General features: G+C 38.6%; 1 protein-coding gene and 1 pseudogene across 3 annotated transcripts in view; one reads left to right on the forward strand and one right to left on the reverse strand.

The window, feature by feature from the left end:
- Positions 1 to 13,166, forward strand: part of PTPN4 (protein tyrosine phosphatase non-receptor type 4) — a 223,384-nt gene that overhangs the window by 49,166 nt on the left and 161,052 nt on the right. The window lies entirely within an intron of this gene.
- LOC123950700 lies at positions 9,341 to 9,796 on the reverse strand (annotated as a pseudogene).

Below are 13,166 nucleotides of genomic sequence, written 5' to 3' on the forward strand. Positions count from 1 at the left end.
ATATTGCTTTATTCATGTATACAATTTAAGATTTTTTTTCTTTTTTAAAGATTTTATTTGTCAGAGAAAGCACGTGCACACAAGCAGGCAGAGGCGGAGAGAGAAGCAGCCTCCCTGCTGAGCAAGGAGCTGATGTGGGGCTCAATCCCAGCACCCGAAGGCAGCAGCTTAACCGACTGAGCCACCCAGACATCCCTATAATTTACGATTTTTTAAAAGATTTATTTGCTTTTGAGAGAGAGAGTGCACAAGCAAGGTGGGGCAGAGGGAGAGTGAGAGAGAATCTCAAACAGACTCCATGCTGAACCTGACTTGGGCTCAATCTCACGACTGACCTGAGATCATGGCCCCAGTTGAAACCAAGAGTTGGAGGCTTAACCAACTGTACCACTTGGCACCCCAAGATTTTTTTTAAATTTATTTATTTCAGAGGGGGAGAGAGTGAGTGAGTGGGGGGAGGGGCAGAGGAAGAGAATCTTTCAAGCTGACTCCCTGCTAAGCACAGAGCCCAATGCAGTGCTTGATTCCATGACCCATGAGATCATGACTTCAGCCAAAACCAGGGGTTGGGCACTCACCTGACTGAGCCACTCAGGCGTCCCTCATATATACAATCTTATTTATTTATTTATTTAATTGACAGCAAGAGAGAGGGAACATGAACAGGGGAAGTTGGAGAGGGAGAAGTAGGCTTCCTGGCAAGCAGGGAGCCCGATGCAGGGCTCTATCCCAGGACTCCGGGGTCATGATCCTAGCCAAAGGCAGATGCTTAACGACTGAGACACCCAAGTGCCCCTCATGTATATAATTTAAAAAACCAAATAGTTTTTAAAATGTTATAACAAAAATTAGCGGATTCCTGCCTTAGTAAAAACCACTTTCAACACATGTAGTTTTTCTCTCATATTTATTACTCTGGTTTCAAGAAACATCCTTATATTATTTCTGCTTTTTTCTGCCTTTTTTGTTCATATTCTGTACTGACTTTGAAGGATGAGACTTTAGATCTCTTATACTCCTGGGGCGCCTGGGTGGCTCAGTGGGTTAAGCCTCTGCTTTCAGCTCAGATCATGGTCTCAGGGTCCTGGGATTGAGCCCTGTACCGGGCTCTCTGCTCAGCAGGGAGCCTGCTTCCCTCTCTCTCTCTGCCTGCTTGTGCTCTCTGTCTGTCAAATCAATAAATAAATCTTAAAAAAAAAAAAAAAGATCTCTTATACTTCTTTTTTCTGCTCCATACACAGATACTGCCTCCAAACAAAATAATTACGTAATAATATTTGGTTAGTTCAATATTTCTTTTCCCTGGAGAAGAATCCTCCGATCATCTGCCCTGAGTTGTGGAGCCTTGCTTGGTCTTCTTAGAACTGAGTGAGAGAAAGGGACTGGAGAGCTCTCAACTGAGTATGTAGACTTGCACTTACGTGGATTTCCGTGTTTTCAGCTCAGTAAACATGAATCAGCAGCTGTTCCTGAGTCCAGAGCCTTACTGGGTTATTTCCTTTAAATTTCTGGTTCTTACAGTGATGGGTAGTTGCAAGGAGGGTGTGAGAGATGGTCATGGAGGAGACTGTTACTTGTACAGACTCACTTTGATTACTGCTTTTACTGTTACTTTAGTGTGTCTTAAGCAAACATTGTGTCCAGTCTCCCTTGTTTAACCTTGATATCGCTCAGGTTGATTTTCGACAAGTGTCTACCCTGAAGGAGAATTTACTGTTTACCAAGATTTTGTTTTTTTTTTAAGTAAAATTGCATGTTAAAATGCAGCCAGTCATCTTTAGTGCAAAAATATGTGATAATTTGCCAATTACCATAGCGTTTGAAAATTCAAACGTTGTAGTATGTCATAGATCTTTAAAGATTTTGTTAAAATTTTTTTCCCTATATTATATTAAGCACTAGAAAACTCTTTATTAATTAGATTTATAATTATGCACAGTTAAGGTTATCTTATTTCTTGTTTTTTTTTCCTTAATCCCACTATGTTTTATGAGGTGTGTATATATATATAGTTCTTAGGCCTTGTAGCACATTTGTCATATATAAGTTTGTTACTGATAATGACATTTACTTCTTCTGAGAGATTTCTTGGACAGTTATCCAGTAATGAATTTGTAAGTCTTTAGTTCGAAAACTTAACTAGCTTAGTGATTATACACAAGTTGCTCTACCTTTTTGTGTTTTAGGTTCTTCATTTGTTAAGAGAGAATAATATTTGCCTTGCATAGAATGCTCAGAATAAAATGAGAATATTTGTGAAGTACGTATTTATGTGTCTGACTCATACATTTATTTATTTATTTAAGATTTTATTATTTGACACAGAGAGAGAGAGACAGTGAGAGCAGGAATGCTAGCAGGGGTAGTGGGAGAGGGAAAGGAAGATGTGTGGCTCCATCCCCGGACCCTGGGATCATGACCGAGGCAGGTGCTTAACAACTGAGCCACTCAGGCGCCCCCCTGACTCCTACATTTAAAATGGTTGATTCTTCTCTTCTGTTGCATGTGATTTAATAGACTTAATCTGCTCTGTAGTTCCAGATGTTTTCTTAGAAGAATATTATAATTAAAATTCCATAAAATAGCAGTATGCTAATTGCTTTATATATATTTTTCACCTTTGTACTGTTTCCAACACCTAGTGTATTTCCTGGCAGTATTGATTAAAAATACATATACACAGAAATTATAAAAATGCCAGTTTATTCTTAAAAAGTAAAGAAGAAAATAATTGCTAAGTTTATATTTTGAGAATTAGGTATTTATTATCTTGGCAGTTGTACAGTAAATTAAATAAAATTGTGGGTTGTTCATATACCCATTTAATGATGGTAATTACTGAGTGCCCAGTATAATGGGAAAAAATAATTGTGAAAGTAGCTGTAAACTAGTTTTGGGGATTCTGTGTAGAAAGTAACTGCAGATCAGTCTCCTTATGCCCTGGAAGTTATATAGATTCTTTTGGTTATAATATACATGCTATATATTGTGCAGTGCATAGATCTTCAGTATAAAACTCAGTGAATATTTGCATATGTATACATCTGTGGAAGTACAATAAGATTCCCTCACCAATAAAAAAAGATTCTCTTGTGCTCCTCTAAGTATTTCCTACTCTATTTTATTTCCTCTGTTAGCTTTTTTGGGGTAATCTTTTAATATCTGACAGTTAGTGATTACCATAGAAATTATAAAATGTGTCTTCACTTATCAGTCTACCTTAAAACTTCTAACATGTTCTCCCCCCCAATACAAAAAGCTTAAAAACAATTTAAATCCATTTACCTGCCTCCTACTTTTTTGCTATTATTATGTATTTTAACATCCCCCTCATATGTTATAAACCCTGTAAGACATTGTTATTATTGCTTTAAACAATCAGTAATCTGTTATATTTGCCTTTATATCTATACTCTGCACTTATGCATTTCTTATATATCCGTGCTTCCATCTAGAATCATCGTGCTTCATCCTAAAGAACTTCTTTTACTACTTTTTAAATAAGGCCTGTTTATGATAGATTCTTTCAACTTTTTGTCTTTTGTTGTTCCTCATGTTCTGGGGGATATTTTTGCAGAGTATAGAATTTTGTGTTGTTAGGTTTTTCCTTCGGTAGTTTAATGATGCCACTTCACTGGCTTTCATATTTCTCTTAAGAAGTCATCTTTCGGGGCCGCCTGGGTGGCTCAGTGGGTTAAGCCTCTGCCTTCGGCTCAGGTCACCATCTCAGGGTCCTGGGATCGAGTCCCGCATCGGGCTCTCTACTCAGCAGGGAGCCTGCTTCCTCCTCTCTCTCTACTTGCCTCTCTATCTACTTGTGATCTCTCTCTATATATCAAATAAATAAAAAAAAATCTTAAAAAAGAAAAAGAAGTCATCTTTCACTTTTACTGTAATTTACTGTATTACAGGAGAGAGGCCCTTCTTTGTTTTTAAGATTTTTCTCTTTGATTTTTAGTCACTTGTCTGTAATATAGGTATATGTGTTTTGTTTTGTTTTGTTTTTCTTAAAGATGTTTTATTTATTTGACAGAGAGAGATCACAAGTAGGCAGAGAGGCAGGCAGAGAGAGGGGAAGGAAGCAGGCTCCCTGCTGAGCAGAGAGCCCAATGCGGGGCTGGATCCCAGGACCCTGAGATCATGACCTGAGCCAAAGGCAGCGGCTTAACCACTGAGCCACCCAGGCGCCCCGTATATGTGGTTTTTTATTGTGTGTGTTTTTCCTGATTGGTATTTACTGACATTCTTGAATCTGTAGGTTGATGTCTATAACATTTGAAAAGTTCTCCTCTTCCACTGATTCAGATATTGCTTCTGACCCATTTTCTCTTCTTTCCTTCTGTACTTCAGTTACATATATATTAGATTGTTTGACTACATCTCACATCTAACATATGTTCTACTTATAATTTTTTTCTGTCCTTTGAGTGGCTGTTAATCTGTCTTTGCATGTGCTGATTCTATGGGGTTTTTTCCCTGTGCTTATTCTGCTTTTAAACCTATTCAAGGAGTTCCTCTATTTCACATATTTTGCAGTTCTAGAATATCTCTGTGATCATTTTCATAGATTCTAATTCTCTGGTGAAATAGATCCTGTTTTAATCTATTTTCTGTTTTTTGATTCTGTTGTCTTTAATATGTTGTCATTTATTTTTAAAGCGCTTACATAAGACCAGTATATAGATCACTCCTAAGTCTTCTTTTGATTGTTTTGTTCCTTGATTATCAAACCTTTTCCTGCTTCACATACTTACTAATTTTGCATTGTATGATGGATACTGTGAGTATAATGTGGAATAGTGGATAGCAGATTGGCCAAATCCAGCTTGGTGGCTGTTGTGTGGCCCATGAGCTAAGAATGGTTTTTACTTTTTTAAAGGTTTTGTTCTTGTTTTAAGAGAATGTGCAGTGGAGACTGTGATCCTCAAAACCTAAAAATACTAACTTCCTGGCTCTTTACTCGAAAGGTTTGCTGACCCCTATTATAGAAGCTTTGGATTGTTACCTTCCTTTAAGTAAAATTGCATATTATTTGGGCGGGCAGTTAAATTGCCAGTGGATCACTTTGATTCTGTGAAGTTCAGTTTTAGGCTTTGTTAAGGAATGTCTGTTTCAACTTTGTTTTTATTCCTAGGGCTTGGATTTTCTATGGTTTCACCTAAACACTTGTGGTATTCATCGAGGTCTCTCTCCTCTGATTAGTCTATACTTCATTTATTCAGAACTGTGCAAGCTCTGAACTCTTTGTTTAGCTAAAAGCCTCCCATAGCTATTCTCTCCTAGGCTTCTAGGAGTCACCCTATTTAACACAATATTGTTAAATATTTTAACCCACATTGTTCATCTCTGCCTAGGAGGCAGATGAGAACCCAGAAGGGATTTTTTTTTTAACGATTTATTTATTTATTCGCAAGAGAGGGAGAGAGAAACTAAGCAGACCCCGTTTTCAGAGCAGAGCCCAACATGGGGCTCGATCTCAACCCTGAGATCATGTCCTGAGCTGAAACCAGGAGTCTGACACTTTAACTGACTGTACCACTGAGGTCCCGTGTGTCCCCCCGCCAGAGGGAAATTTTTGTATAGAGTTTTGTAACTTTTTTCTTTTTGGCTCTTTTCTCTCTAATAATCTGCCCCCCAACTCCACCATTCAGCTACCTTAGCAGCCCCAAACATTAATCGTAGTCTTCTCTTCCAGCAGGACTGCCACTGTTTGGGCTCTGTTTCTCTACACCATGATTTGGAAAATGCCCATAAGGAGAAAGCCAATGTGAATATGGGATTTGATATATCTGGTTTTCTTCTGTCAAGGATCATAGTGCTTGTGTTCGTTATTGTCTAAGGCCTACAGATGGGCTTTTGTTTGTTTGTTTGTATATTTGGTTTAGCTTTTATAGATGTTTATAGCAGAAGGGTATTCCAACATTAGGTATCATGACAAGAACTGAAAATCCTGATTGTTTTAAAATGTGAGAATATAGCTCATTATATAATAGGGGATTTTGATTTGAAATATTTAACATGTTGCTGGCTGTGTTTTTTGTCCAATATTCAGTTGAGCCAAATAGAAAAACTCAGGTTTCAGTTAATAATGGTAAGTAATAATAGTGAATGTATGCACCCTATAAAAGCAAGTTAGTCTGAGATATATTGATTTGGTGATGGGGATAAAACAGCATTTGATTTCCAAAGGTGAAGCCCTATGTACATGGACCATTGGTTCGTTATTTTAGAAGATTTCAGCTCAAGTCATCTGCCGCATTTGAGATGCACCTTAATCCTAGTTGGTCTGGTCTCACCTGTTAATCAGAGAAACTTTGTTTGGCTCTTAATTGTTTAACTATTTTGTGTTTGTGTTTACATATCCAGCATCTTCAAAATCATTGTTAAATATTTTAGCCCACACTGTTCCTCTCTTAACTGCCATACTAATAGTGTATATGAAGTATAGACCTGGTAACACACTATTTTTTTTTTTACCTTATCTCATATTCTTTGAGGGAATAATCATTTAAATGTTTTTGCTGTCATATTGTCTTTTTGTATCGTACTGAATGTAAAGGCTGTTTGTCTAGGCCACAGGTTACCATGAGTAATTTGATGAAACTAGGTAGTTAGCTTGGGGTCTGCTTCTTGCTTTTGGTCTGTGTGTCTTTCTTGAAGTTGAATAGCATGCTCTTCTCAGCTACTTGAGTCCTGTTTTTTGAGAAAGAATATATGCCACACTCTGTTTCTGTGCTAAAACTTGCAGACATGCTTTCAGTATTCGTTGGAATGGTGTTGGTGACCATAAAGATATAGTTGTTACCATACAGGTAAGCTACATGACTCCCTTTCTGATGCACCATGGTCTCTCCCCTTCTCCCAGGTAATTTTTTGTTCGGAGTCTCCTGTGGAACCAAGAATCCCCTGGAGGAATCCTTGGTGCCCAGTATGACTCTCTGCCTAGGGGCTGGTGTGAGTTGGTGTTGGTGGATGGACTTTGATGATCACAATACTGTAGAAAAGAACCTGCTTCTCATCTTTGTACCCATTTTGAATGGTATTCCTACTCAAAATTAGATAGTTTGGTATCTATATATTAGAAATTTGGTTATATATTAAAGGTAGCGTCCATTTAGTCTTACTTGAGTCTTTGTCTTTATTTAATATTCTTTTCTAAAATAAGACTTAAAATAATTACACTTCCAAAATAAAACAACCCGTATATTCATGCATTGCATGTACAGTATAGCAGATTGCTCACTTTCAGAAATCTTCACTTATCCTGAAGCTCTTTTCTCTTCCTCCTTGTGATTTCAGCATAGTAATATGTCTTCCTCTTAAATATTTTTCCTGGTAACTGGTTTTATGACTTTTTTCATTCACCTTCTGAATTCTACACATAATTTTTAATGTAACTTGTTTGGTTTCTACAAAGAAAAGCAACAGCTGTAATATGTGATGAATCAGTAATAATGTTATGACAAACATTTTTCTGAATGTGCAGACACTTCTTTTTCATGCTTCCTTTGGTTTGTTTATAATAAACTTCAGTGCTGATAGTGCTTTTCACTGTTTCTTTGCATTTAATTTTTTTCCCCATGTTAAATCTGGAAGTGAATAGGCACTTGAGTTTAGTAGTAGGTTAATTTACAGTGATGGATTCACTGCATATTTTTTTGATATCATTTAACTTTGCCTTACTATGAAGTGACTTTCATTTTTCCTCATCAAGAATAACTTGGGCACTTGGGTGGTCCTGTTGGTTAAGCATCCAACTCTTAATTTTGGCTCAGGTGATGAATTTAGGGTCTCGAGATTGAGCCCTGTGTCAGGTTCTGCACTCATTGTGGAGTCTGCTTGAGATTCTTTCTCTCTTCCTCTCTGTCCCTGTGTGCTTCTCCCCCTGCTCATGCTCCCTCTCTCTCTCTCTCTCAAATAACAGAATGTTTTAAAGAAAAAGAATAACTTGAATGAAACTGTGCTAGTTTTACAAAGAACTACATAGATCTGGTCATGGATTGTAGCTATTAGATTACCTCACAGATTATTTAAACATATAGTGATGTCAAAATTAAGATTAACACCATGAATAATTGATAAACGAAGTTGTGGTGTAGGGTGGTAGCATAGTATAATGAGAAGTGCATGGGCCTTGGAATTCAAAAGGCTAGATTTGTATCCTGGACCTATCATATGCTTGCTCTGTGGCATTGTCCCACTTACTTGACCTTCATATATATATATAATTTCCTTCTGTATAGGTGGAAATAATATAATCTATTAAGGTTATCAGGATTAAATGAATGTATATGAAGCAGTCAATAAGGATTCTATTAAGTCATTTTAGAAATGTAATATCCCTTCCTGCCTTTGTCTTCTTTTCTTTCCTTCCTCTTTAGTAACCCAGAGTCAGCCAAGTTGCAAAGTTTAGGGGCACAGCATCCACCCAGTTGCCCTGACTTCTGACATCAGTTGCACATTTGGGAGATTTCTTCTTTCTTTCTAAAGATTTTATTTATTTACTTGTCAGAGAGAGAGAGAGAGAGAGAGAGAGCGCCTGCGCAAGCAGACAGAGTGGCAGGCAGAGGCAGAGAGAGAAGCAGGCTCCCTGCTGAGCAAGGAGCCTGATGTGGGACTCGATCCCAGGACCCTGGGATCATGGCCTTAGCTGAAGGCAGCCACTTAAATGACTGAGCCACCCAGGCGTCCCCATTTGGGGGATTTCTAAAACCACCCTGAGTTTCAGTAATTTGTTAGGAGGATTCACAGAACTCATTGAGAGCTGTTATACTCATGATTATAGTTTATTACAGGGAAAGGATACAGATTAAGGTCATCCAAGGGAAGAGATGGATTGTGCAGTCTAGAAGGAGTCAAAACCAAGGACTTCAAGTCCTCTTCAAGGAGTCATAGAATTTGTCACCTTGTCCTGGCCACTGTATGTGACAATACACACAGACTGTTTCCAAGGGTCTAGAGATCACCTCCTATTAGTGAAGAGCAAAGGCCAAGCTTCTCTTTGGAAAAGGTCGTTTCTTCATGTTAGTGCTACAATTTGTAGTGGCTGATTAAATTATTCAGTAATTAATTTTGTGGTTATTAATTTTTATCTACGTAGTAACGTACAATTTTAAATAGTTTTTTAAAACCAAACAGGACAAAGCATATAATGAAAGCTTAATGACATGCTCCCACCTTCTTATTTATTTATTTATTTTTCCAGTTGCCAAAGGCTTTATTGGTATGTGTGTTTTAGAAAAGAAAGATCAATTCTGTTACTTTCAAGTCAGTGGACTGAAGAGCTATGTCTAGGGACACATCATCTACTGACAAAGGGGACTGATGCTTTGGTCACGTTTTATTCATAGATACAGTCAGAAGCACAAGACTTGTAGTCAACCAGTTCTTCAGGTTTAAACCACAGGCTGATTTCTTTCTCTGTACTTTTTATTGAATTGCTGCTATGAATGTTGTTCTTGCCAACTTGAATCCAAAAGTCCCTGTTGGTGCCTGACTTAGAATCTGCTGAGTTGGTCTCCCCAAGCATCACTTGCTTTGTTTTCTCCACAGTCAGCCCCACCCAGACTGTGACCACAACTGGCCTGGAGCTCATGGGCTTCAGCAGCCCTGGGAAAAATGGGTGGTCCTTCAGGTCAATGGAGTGCTGCTTCAGGAGTTCCTCAGAGGCCTGTAGGAGCTTCATGGCCATGAGATGGAACCCCTGCTGCTCCAGGTGCCTGATGATCTCACCCACCAGGGCACACTATACACTGTCCAGCTTGATAGCAATAACCCTACGCCCCAGATCGGCCATGGCCAGGATGCTGGCTGTGTGCTCCTGCTTGGTGGGACTGGAATCAACTCTCGCTCTTTTAGTGCTAGTTTCCAAATACCTTTGGAGTTATATTTTAGGCATTTACTCCATTTTTCTGTGCTGGTTTATGTTTTTTTATTTTGGACATAATTTTTTTTTTTTTTTACCACTCTTTCCCCAGTCTCTTTTGGACATTATATTGACTTCCTGTTAGGCAAGATGAGGATTTAATATTTGGTCCATTTTACATCTTCACCCCCCCCATATTCTTTTGTCATAATTTTTATTTAAATCTGTGTATCTGTTTATCCATCCCTCTATCTAGTATTTATGTATCTTATATTTGTCAGAATTACATTTCTAATAAAAGAAACTAGAAATAACCATAACTTAAAGGAGCTTAAAGTTCATTTTTCTTTCACGTAAAAGAATTCTGGAGATTGACAATCCAGGAAAGGGATAGCAACTTCATAGTTACCAAGGAGTCAGGCTCCCTGCTTGTCCTTTGCTTCCCTGGCAGCATGGCTATGTATGTAAGATTACTTCATGATTCAGTGAAGTTTTTACAGCTCTAACATGCTTGTCAGCTTTTCGGTAGGTGGCAGTGTTACCCAAAACTCGGTTTGCCTGTTGGTATATTGAACCAAAAGACACAACTAAGGCAAAGAACAGGAAAAGAAAGGGTTTTACTTGTAATAAGTAGAGGAGAACACTGGGAATCTTTCCCAAAGCAGTTTTTCCTGAACAACAAAATTGAGGAATTTTTAAGCTAAGACTGTGCACATATGTAGGGGCTTGCACAATGGGGAGTATAGTGTGGAAGGAGGGAAGAAGACATCTGAGAGTGACTGAGTCCAGGTCAAAGTCATGAGGGCCAGCAGTCATCAATTCTTTGGTTCCAGTTGGTTCGTGTCTGAGTGCTCAGAGAGGTGTAGATCCTACATAGATAACTCAAGGATGTATATATCAGGTCAGTCTTAACTTTTGAGTTGGCACTGGGAGTTTTACCATTGATTTATTATCCCTGATATACATAGGTTATATCCTGTCCTGATAGTGGCTCTTTGCTCTTCCATCCTTTCACAAGATGTCTGGGAGCCTAACATGACTTTTCTTATGTCAAGAAAGTTCTGTCTCTCTTCATTTTTCCAGGAACCTCTAACTCTTTTCTGCTTATAAGTAGGAGAAAATGGAGAAGCAGAAAGGGCACATGCCAGTTTTGTTCCCGAGTCTTAAGGAGCATTGCTTATAAATTCTACCCTGTAGCTTCCAGTTATATCTTAATGGCCAAAATTTAGTCACATGCCCTCATTGGGACTGCAAGGGCTGGATATTTTATTTTATTTTTATTTTTTTAAAGTAGGTTTTAATGTGGGGCTTGAACTCACAACCACCCTGAGATCAAGAGTCACATCCTCTCCTGACTGAGCCAGCCTGCTACCCCAGTGCTGAGTATTTTAGATATTATTGCTACCCCCAAAAATACTGGAGTTTTATTTTATTTTATTTTTTTAAAGGATTTTATTTATTTATTTGACAGAGAGAGATCATAAGTAGGCAAAGACGCAAGCAGAGAGAGAGAGAGAGGAGGAAGCAGGCTCCCCGCTGAGCAGAGAGCCCGATGCAGGGCTGGATCCCAGGACCCTGAGATCATGACCTAAGCCGAAGGTAGAGGCTTTAACCCACTGAGCCACCCACGTGCCCCTGGAGTTTTATTTTAAAGAAGTGAGAGAAAATGGGTATGATGTGGGCAGTTGGCAGATTTTGCCTTAATTGGTGTCCTTGTTTACTTTTTTTGTGATTATGCAAATTAATTTACTGGAAAGTCAAGCAGTATATTTTGATGATATTTTATTTTTCCTAGAATAACTCATTTCTTCTTTTTAAAAATATGCTTAGTTTTCTCCCCTGAGCTTTAGTTTTTGTGCTTTCAAATTATAGGCATACCTCATTTTATTGCACTTTGATTTGTTGCACTTGCTGAGACTGTATTTTTTTTTTTTACAAATTGAAAGTTTGTTGCAACTCTGTATTGAGCAAGTCTGTTGGCTCCATTTTTCCAACAGCATTTGCTCACTTTGTGTCACATTTTGGTAATTCTTGAAATATTTCAAACCTTTTAATTATTATATTTGTTATGGTGATCTTTGATGTTATTATTGCAATTGTTTTGCAGTGACATGAACTACATCTTTACAGTTAATCTATAACTGATTAAATGTGTGTGTTCTAACTGTTCCACTGACTAGTTGTTACCTTATCTTTCTTCTTTCTCCCTCTCCTTGCGCCTCACATTCCCTGAAACATAAGAATATTGAAATTAGGACAGTTAATTACCCTACAGTGGTGTCTTCATGTTCACGTGAAAGGGATAGTCACATGTTTCTCATGTTACTTATTTATTTTTTTAGTGCGAGATTGTACGTGTGTGTGTGGGAGCGGTGTGAGGGGCAGAGGGAGAAGGAGAGACTCTTAATTAGGCTCCACACTACCACAGGGCTTGGTCTCATTACCCTGAGATCATGACCTGAGTTGAAATCAAGATTGGATGCTTAAACCAATCCACGCACCTCCTTGTTTCTCACTTTCAATCAAAAATCGGAACTGAGTAAGCTTAGTGAGGAAGGCATGTCAGAAGCTGAGACAGGCTGAGAGCTGCACCAGTTAGGTTGTGAATGCAAAGGAAAATTCTTTAAGGAGATTAAAAATGCTACTCCAGTGAACACACAAATGATAAGAGAATGAAATATCCTTATTGCTGATAAGGAGAAAGTTTGAGTGGTCTGAATAGAAGATCAAACCGGACACAACATTCCCTTAAACCAAAGCCTAATCCAGAGCAAGCCCTAACTCTCTTCAATTCTCTGAAGGCTAAGAGAGGTGAGGAAGCTGTAGAAGAAGAGTTTGAAGCTAGCAGAGGTAGTTTCATGAGATTTAAGGAAGGAGGCCATTTTGCTAATGTTACGTAAAGGCCATTTGCTACAAGGTAAAGCAGCCAGTTGTTCCAGAAGATGGAGCTACGTGAAAGTGTAGCTACACTAAATAACAGAGTTTCAAAGTAGACAAAACAGCCTTCTTTTGGAAGAAGATCCCATCTAGGACTTTGACAACTAGAGAGAAGTCAGTTCTTGGCTTCAAAGCCTCAGTGGACAGGCTGACTCTTTTGCTGGGGGCTAATGCAGCTCATGACTTTAATTTGAAGCCTGTGCTCATTGATCATTCAGAAAATCCTCAGGTCCTTGGGGCACCCGGGTGGCTTAGTTAAGCATCTGCTTTTGGCTCAGGTCATAATCCTGGGGTCCTGGAATCGAGCCCCACATTGGACTCCCTGCTCAGTGGGAAGCCTGCTTCTCACTGTCCCACTCCCCCT

Source organism: Meles meles, chromosome 9 (assembly GCF_922984935.1).
Source record: "Meles meles chromosome 9, mMelMel3.1 paternal haplotype, whole genome shotgun sequence".
In the NCBI taxonomy this organism is placed as follows: Eukaryota; Metazoa; Chordata; class Mammalia; order Carnivora; family Mustelidae; genus Meles; species Meles meles.